Below are 7,385 nucleotides of genomic sequence, written 5' to 3' on the forward strand. Positions count from 1 at the left end.
ATAAACCGTAAGATAGCGGTTTATCATTGTGTTTCCAGCTTCTTGTTCTAGAGCTCTTGTGAGATTCCTTACGGCTCTGCTAGCTTGAGCTTGTTGCAGACGCCTTCTTAGAGTCTTTTCAGGTTCAGGATTTGGATCAAAGAGAGGTTTTTTATCCCTACTCCTGCTCATAAACAAGAAGAAAAAAGCCAAAAAGAGAAAAGGAAAGGATTCTCTATATTAGAGTATAAAGGTCCTTTGTTAGAAAGTTAGGGGAAGAGAAAAGAAAAGAAAGATGTCTTTTAATTTAAAACGAATTTTCAAAAATAGAGGGAGAAGGAAGAAGAAAGTTTTCGAAAAAAGAAAGAGAGAAAAGAGTTAGAGATTTTCGAAAATAGAAGAGAGAGAGCGAAGAATTAGAAAGAATCAAACTTTTAAAATTAAAATAAAGCAAACAAGAAACTAACTAAGAAAGAATTGAAAATAAAATAAAAGATTTGAAAGAGATTTGATTTTTGAAAATATTTGAAATTTTAAAAACTAAGAGGTTGGAAAAGAATCTTTGAAATTTAAAAATTAAAAAGAGATAAGATTTTAAAATTTAAGAGTTTATTTTAAAAAGAGGAAGTCAAAGAAAGATTTTGAAATTCAAAATGTGAAAAAGTTAAGAGAGAGAGAGACAAGATAAGATTTTAAAATTTTAAAGAATTTAAAATTAAAAATTAAAAGAAAGATAACTAACAAAATACTAAACTTTTAAAATTTGAAATCAAATCAAAGATAAGATAACAAAATTTCGAAAACAAACAAGAGAAACAAAATCAAGATACCAAACTTAAAATTTTTTTGAATTTAAATTAAAAATTTTCAAAAAATTAAAAATTAAAAGGAAAAGAACAACACTAGATGGACACCAAACTTAAAATTTTTTGAAATCATAGACACTAGTTTTCGAAAAATTTGGAGAAAAACACTAAAAGACACCAAACTTAAAGATTTTGAAATCAAACAAGGAAAAATACCAAGAAATTTTCAAACACAAAGAAAGAAAAGCAAGAACAATGTTCGAAAAACTCAAAAAAAGAAATAAAAACCAAAGGGACACCAAACTTAAGAATTGACAAAAGACTCAAGCAAAAGAAAAAGATGACTAAAGATAAATATTTGAAAAATATTTTTAAAGAGTTTTTGAAATATAACAAGAAAAGAAATTAAAAGAAAACTAGTAAAAATACCTGATCTAAGGAGAAAGACAACCAGAAGTTTGTCAATCACGAACAATCCTGGACAACGGCACAAAAAACTTGGTGCACGAATTTGTGACTCACAAAACTGAACCGGCAAGTGCACCAGGTCATCCAAGTAATACCTCAGGTGAGTGAGGGTCGAATCCCACGAGGATTACCAGATTGAGCAAGTTGTGGTTGTCCTGCAGATCTTAGTCAGGTGAATAGAAGGATAGTTGTTGTTTGTTGTAGGCGCATAAACAAGCAATAACAAAAGCGATAAAGAGTTGATGTAAAGATAGTAATGATAGATTAGTTAAGGCTTCGGAGATGCTTCTTCTTCTGGATTAACACGTCATGCTCACTACTCCAATGATGAGTGATTCATTCAACGGCAATGCTGTAAGTGATTAAGCCATTGGTCATAGTCATTAATTTACTCAGGTCCAAACCAAACATCCGAATAGACTAGATCAATCTGGGAGAGGGTGAAGTGTACGCAATTCAATCTCTTGATGATCCTACTCAAAATGCCACAGACAAGGTCGGATCTTCTGGATTAGAGATTGACACGCTTATGATTTTAGCCCTTAGAGCCACAGGAACCTCAATTACCCCTGAATAACGAGGATTTATGTCACATACCCCAATTAGCCCAGATAACTTGTTGGAACCCGTGATGCACTCTCAAGTTGTAGCTCAATACTATCCGGGTCAGGACTCGTAAGGAACTCATGTAGAATCGAGATTCATAAGGATGAAGAATGTAAACCCTGATTTTCGAGTACGCGAGATCTTTTCTAAAGGCACGGATTTCTCCGGAAGATCAGTAAAGAGAACACCTCTTCTATATCAACAAGTATCTCGATACTTATTGTCATTATGTCATCCTTAAGCTAGAACTATTTCTGAGGCAAGCTCGATAACGCGGTCACGAAGAACCTAATTTTTGAACCGTATCGATTGGCAGTTTTGATTCTGATTTTCGTAAATAGTCTCTGTTTGACGAACCGGACTCGATTCATGAGAGGAGAGAGATAATAGTATAATATTATCATTATATTAGTATTAGAAAATGCTTGAATGATATTATAAGGTTACCTTGTCTGTTTTAGTTAAAAACAGAAAATCGGTTTAACCAGGTTTATGGTTTACTGGTGCAGCTTAGCATCAGCACTCTCTGATGAATTTAGCAATTCTAATGCCTCATTATACATGTTCTATTCTCATAATAAATATGTTACTAGTGTCATTTATGCTAGTAGCTCAGAAAATAATTTTTAGAGAAGTTTTTACGAGTGTTCCGATACATCTAGTTTTAGTAGTTATACACCTGAGATATTTTAATATTATTTTAACCCACCTCCAAGCCAACCAATCACAACTCACCTTACAACCCCAAGACCTCCAAGTCTGTCTCATTTCATCATTTTGGCCGAAAAGAGAGAAACTTTCATGAACACTTAATCTTTAAAGCTTGATTTCTTCTGAACTAAAACTCAAATCAAAACTCCGATTTCACAAAAATGATCCTCTCTTCTTCCTCTACATAACCATGTAACTTATCAAGGATGGAAATAAAGTGAGATGGCTGTCTCCCTCCCTCTTCAATTCGGTTTTCAAGGAAACATGCTTAAACAAGTATTTTCTTGATGTTCTTCCTTAGATCTCTTGCTTAGCTTGACTTGTGGGCCAAAGATTTTTGATTTCCTGCACGTTTAAGGTGAGGATAACCTTCCTAAGATGCTGTTGAAGTTCGTTTAGTTGATGGTTTAGAGTTTTAAAGTTGTTCTTGATGTGTTTTAGGAGGAAAAAGTGCTTAAGGACCACCTGAAAGTTTAACCGAATTAGGAGCAGCAAAACCAGGTAGGGTTTGACGAATTTAATCTTGATTGATTGTGTTTGAGTTGTGTGATTATGATATGGTTTGGCTGTGCTTGAAATTGATGATTTATATGAGTGATTCTTGTTGAAATTTTGGTGAAAATTTGATGAAATTTGATGGTATTCAACTTTGAAATTATGTTCTTTATGGCTGCTGGAAAAACGAACCCTAGAGCTTAAATTGAGGTTCAATTTGTGTTAAAATCATGTAGAAAAGATGGGGTTTTAGTGGCTGTGAATTTATTTTGAATTATGGTAAAAATCGGTTGCTGAAAAGACTGAAAAAAGGGTGAAAACAGAGAAAGAATTTGAAGAATATACGAAGAACATGAAGAACACTTTGAGTGTGGTGAAGAACAATGAAGAACACCTTTTAGATCTTAAAAAGGGCAAGGTTGTAATTATTTTGGTATTTGAGGGGTTATTTGGTAATTTCTAAAAGTTAGGATGGTTAAAGTGGAAATATTAAAAGTTACTGGTGGTAAAAAGTGAATTTTAAAGGTTAAAAGTTAAAGTGGGATAATTTTCGAAAATATATTAATAAAATAATAAATATTAATAAAATATTAAATAATAATATTTAATTAAAAAAATATTTTAATAAAAATAATAAAATAATGCGGAAAAGGCAGTTTTCTGTAAAAGCTTTAGAAAGACAACTTTAAGCACAGAATCTCATAATTACCTTCACAAAACACTTAGGGAGTGGTAAAAACATATCAGTGAGGAAAAGATAAAGGAAAGATAAAAAGTTAAAGAAGAGATAAAAATCAAGGAAAAGTCTGTAAAGTACTAATGACAGAAAAACAGACAGAAATTAGTGAACGAACTAGGGCAACATAGTTAGTCCTTAAGTCGCGACTAGGGTTAGGTATTATATGAAAAGTTAAACTGTTTCAGTATAGAATTAATGAAGCTATACTTGGGACAGGCATACTATTCATACCGAAATTTACATAAGCTTTAAATACATACGTTAAGCAAAGAAATCAGAGCAGAGTAAAGAAAACACAGAGAATAGAGTAACCAGAGAAAAGTAAAGAGATACGGAGAAAAAAGTAATCAGAACAGAGTAAAAATTTAAAGTGAAAAGAGTAATATGATAAAGAGAATAAAGAACAAGCGGAGGGCCTGTTGAAAGGTAATTTGTTGCGTTAAGGCAACTCCAGAGATATTTGTATATTCAACTGCTGCTTTTCTATTGGCCCTAGAGGTCCTGTAGGCCCAAGTTCACCTACAGTAAGTTGTTATTCCTGTAGGCCGAAGTTCACCTAGAGTGAATATCAATTGCGTATCTCAGGGTGTTGCTCCTGTAGGCCAAAGTTCACCTACAGAGAGTTGTGATACCTGTAAGCCGAAGTTCACTTACAGGGGCGCTATTTTTGTAAGCCGAAGTTCACTTACAGAGGTGCTATTTCTGTAGGCCGAAGTTCACCTACAGAAAAGTTGTTGTATTGTGTTTATATTATTCCTGTAAGCCGAAGTTCACTTACAAGGCTGCTATTTCTGTAAGCGGAAGTTCACTTACAGAGGTGTTATTTCTGTAGGCCGAAGTTCACCTACAAAAAGTTGTTGTGTTTTGTTTAGACTATTCCTGTAAGCCGAAGTTCACTTACGGGAGTGCTATTTCTGTAGGCCGAAGTTCACCTACAGAAAATAAGCCATATCTAGGACTAGTTCCTAGGTAATGTCGGGCTGCAAGGTGTAAACCGACACGTGAGCTCATGGCCTGCATAGGACAGACATGCATCATACTTGGTTGCACATTTCCTCCGTTATGATTGTTGTTTGAATGTATGCTTTCTTTGTTTTCATTCTATTCTCTATGTTTGTGTTTTGTTTTCTTGTATTCTTTTGTTTGTGTTTTGCTTTCTACTTTCTCTATTTATCTGTTTCTTCTGTCTACTGCTTCTCGGTGTTCTGCTACTTATCTGCTAAACAACATATAATTAATGAACTTAACTAATAATCCCAACCCTACTAAGAACTCCCCAGTTCTTACCCCTTCTCTCTCCCTTTCCCCTTTAGATGGAAGCATGAGTTCCCTTCCGTAATTCGCTGACGATCGTACGCAAAAAAAGGATTCCACTCTAGGTAGTCTTCTGAGTCTAGAGTGAACTCCGTTTCTATTTATATGTATATACTGTGAGACCAGCCAACGTCTGCACCCCGTTCGTATGTGCACTTTAACCTAAATCCTGTGTACGAGATTCCTGTTGTGTGGCCACTTCATGAGGTACCAGAGACGTCCTGTGGAAAAGTCTGATCGTGCAGAGGAGTAGCATATGATGTTCTATCTTTTGATGACGTTCCACCTGACTTGAGTTTTGAAGACCTAGAACGTACTTTCTCTCGCTTTATTAGTTTAGAGGGACTAGGTGAGTATAGAATCTAGGCTAGCCTAGGTGCCAGCTTAGAGACCTCTTGAACAGGTTAGGGCCTAGGATGTTGTATGTATATATATATATATATATATATATATATATATATATATAGTTATTATCTAGCTATATCTAGGGGTGTTCTAACTAAAAGTCTATACTTAAATAAAAGTTGGATCACTGAATGTTGTTGACTGCTTGTGATGTATTTATGTGTGGTTGTTTATAAATGTTTTATCTGTTATTAGTTATGAATTGATTATGAATGATTTCGTCTATTAATCCAAATGTTTTAAAAAAAATACCCCGCAAATTAACTACGTTTTTAACAACGAATCAGGCTCATATGATAAATAATAGATAATAATTAGGAAGACAAATTGGTAGCACTCAGTTTCTAGTATGATCTAGACATATTGAAAATTGGGTCGTTACAATTTGGTATCAGAGCAGTTCGTTCCCAGTAGAGCCTGGGGAGTGGACTGACTATGCTTCATTGCATACTCTGCTTGTGTGTCTCATGCTGTTAGGGTATCTACAAGATACATTTGGCATGAATGTCTATGAGTGCTCATTTTGGGAATGTTCGTACTTAACTTGAGATATTAAGACTGATCACCTTAATTTTGATTGTTTGGTGCGGATAAGACCTCAATGACTGTGAATAGGCATGGTTTAATCGAGATCCGAACGACGAATCGATGTAAGACCAGCTATCCTAATAGCTGTTATGATATACATGGCAATGACTATGTTAGATTTGGATGCTGTAAGGAACGGACCTACCTCTTCGTCAGGATGGCTTGAAGAAAGTAGATCACTTGAAGATAGATTCTGCACGTGGCTGAAATTTTGAGGGCAAAATTTTCTTTTAGGAGGGTAGAATGTAACAACCCTGATTTTTGAGTACGCGAGATCTTTTCTAAAGGCACGGATTTCTCCAGAAGATCAGTAAAGAGAACACCTCTTCTATATCAACAAGTATCTCGATACTCATTGTCATTATGTCATCCTTAAGCTAGAACCTTTTCTGAGGCAAGCTCGATAACGCGGTCACGAAGAACCTAGTTTTTGAACCGTATCAGTTGGCAGTTTTGATTCTGATTTTCGTAAATAGTCTCTATTTGACGAACCGGACTCGATTCATGAGAGAAGAGAGATAATAGTATAATATTATCATTATATTAGTATTAGAAAATGCTTGAATGATATTATAAGTTTACCTGGTCTGTTTTAGTTAAAAACAGAAAATCGGTTTAACCAGGTTTACGGTTTACTGGTGCAGCTTAGCACCAGCACTCTTTGATGAATTTAGCAATGCTAAGGCCTCATTATACATGTTCTATTATCATAATAAATATGTTACTAGTGTCATTTATGCTAGTATCTCAGAAAATAATTTTTAGAGATGTTTTTACGAGTGTTCCGATACATCTAGTTTTAGTAGTTATACACCTGAGATATTTTAATATTATTTTAACCCACCTCCAAGCCAACCAATCACAACTCACCTTACACCCCCAAGACCTCCAAAGCTGTCTCATTTCATCATTTTGGCCGAAAATAACAAGAGAGAAAAGAGAGAAATTTTCATGAACACTTAATCTTCAAAGCTTGATTTCTTCTGAACTAAAACTCAAATCAAAACTCCGATTTCACAAAAATGATCCTCTCTTCTTCCTCTACATAACCATGTAACTTATCAAGGATGGAAATAAGGTGAGATGGCTGTCTCCCTCCCTCTTCAATTCGGTTTTCAAGGAAACATGCTTAACCAAGTGTTTTCTTGATGTTCTTCATTAGATCTCTTGCTTAGCTTGACTTGTGGGCCAAAGATCTTTGATTTTCTGCATGTTTAAGGTGAGGATAACCTTCCTAAGATGCTGCTGAAGTTCATTTAGTTGATGGTTTAGAG

The sequence above is a fragment of the Arachis hypogaea genome, chromosome 17 (assembly GCF_003086295.3).
Source record: "Arachis hypogaea cultivar Tifrunner chromosome 17, arahy.Tifrunner.gnm2.J5K5, whole genome shotgun sequence".
Classification (NCBI taxonomy): Eukaryota; Viridiplantae; Streptophyta; class Magnoliopsida; order Fabales; family Fabaceae; genus Arachis; species Arachis hypogaea.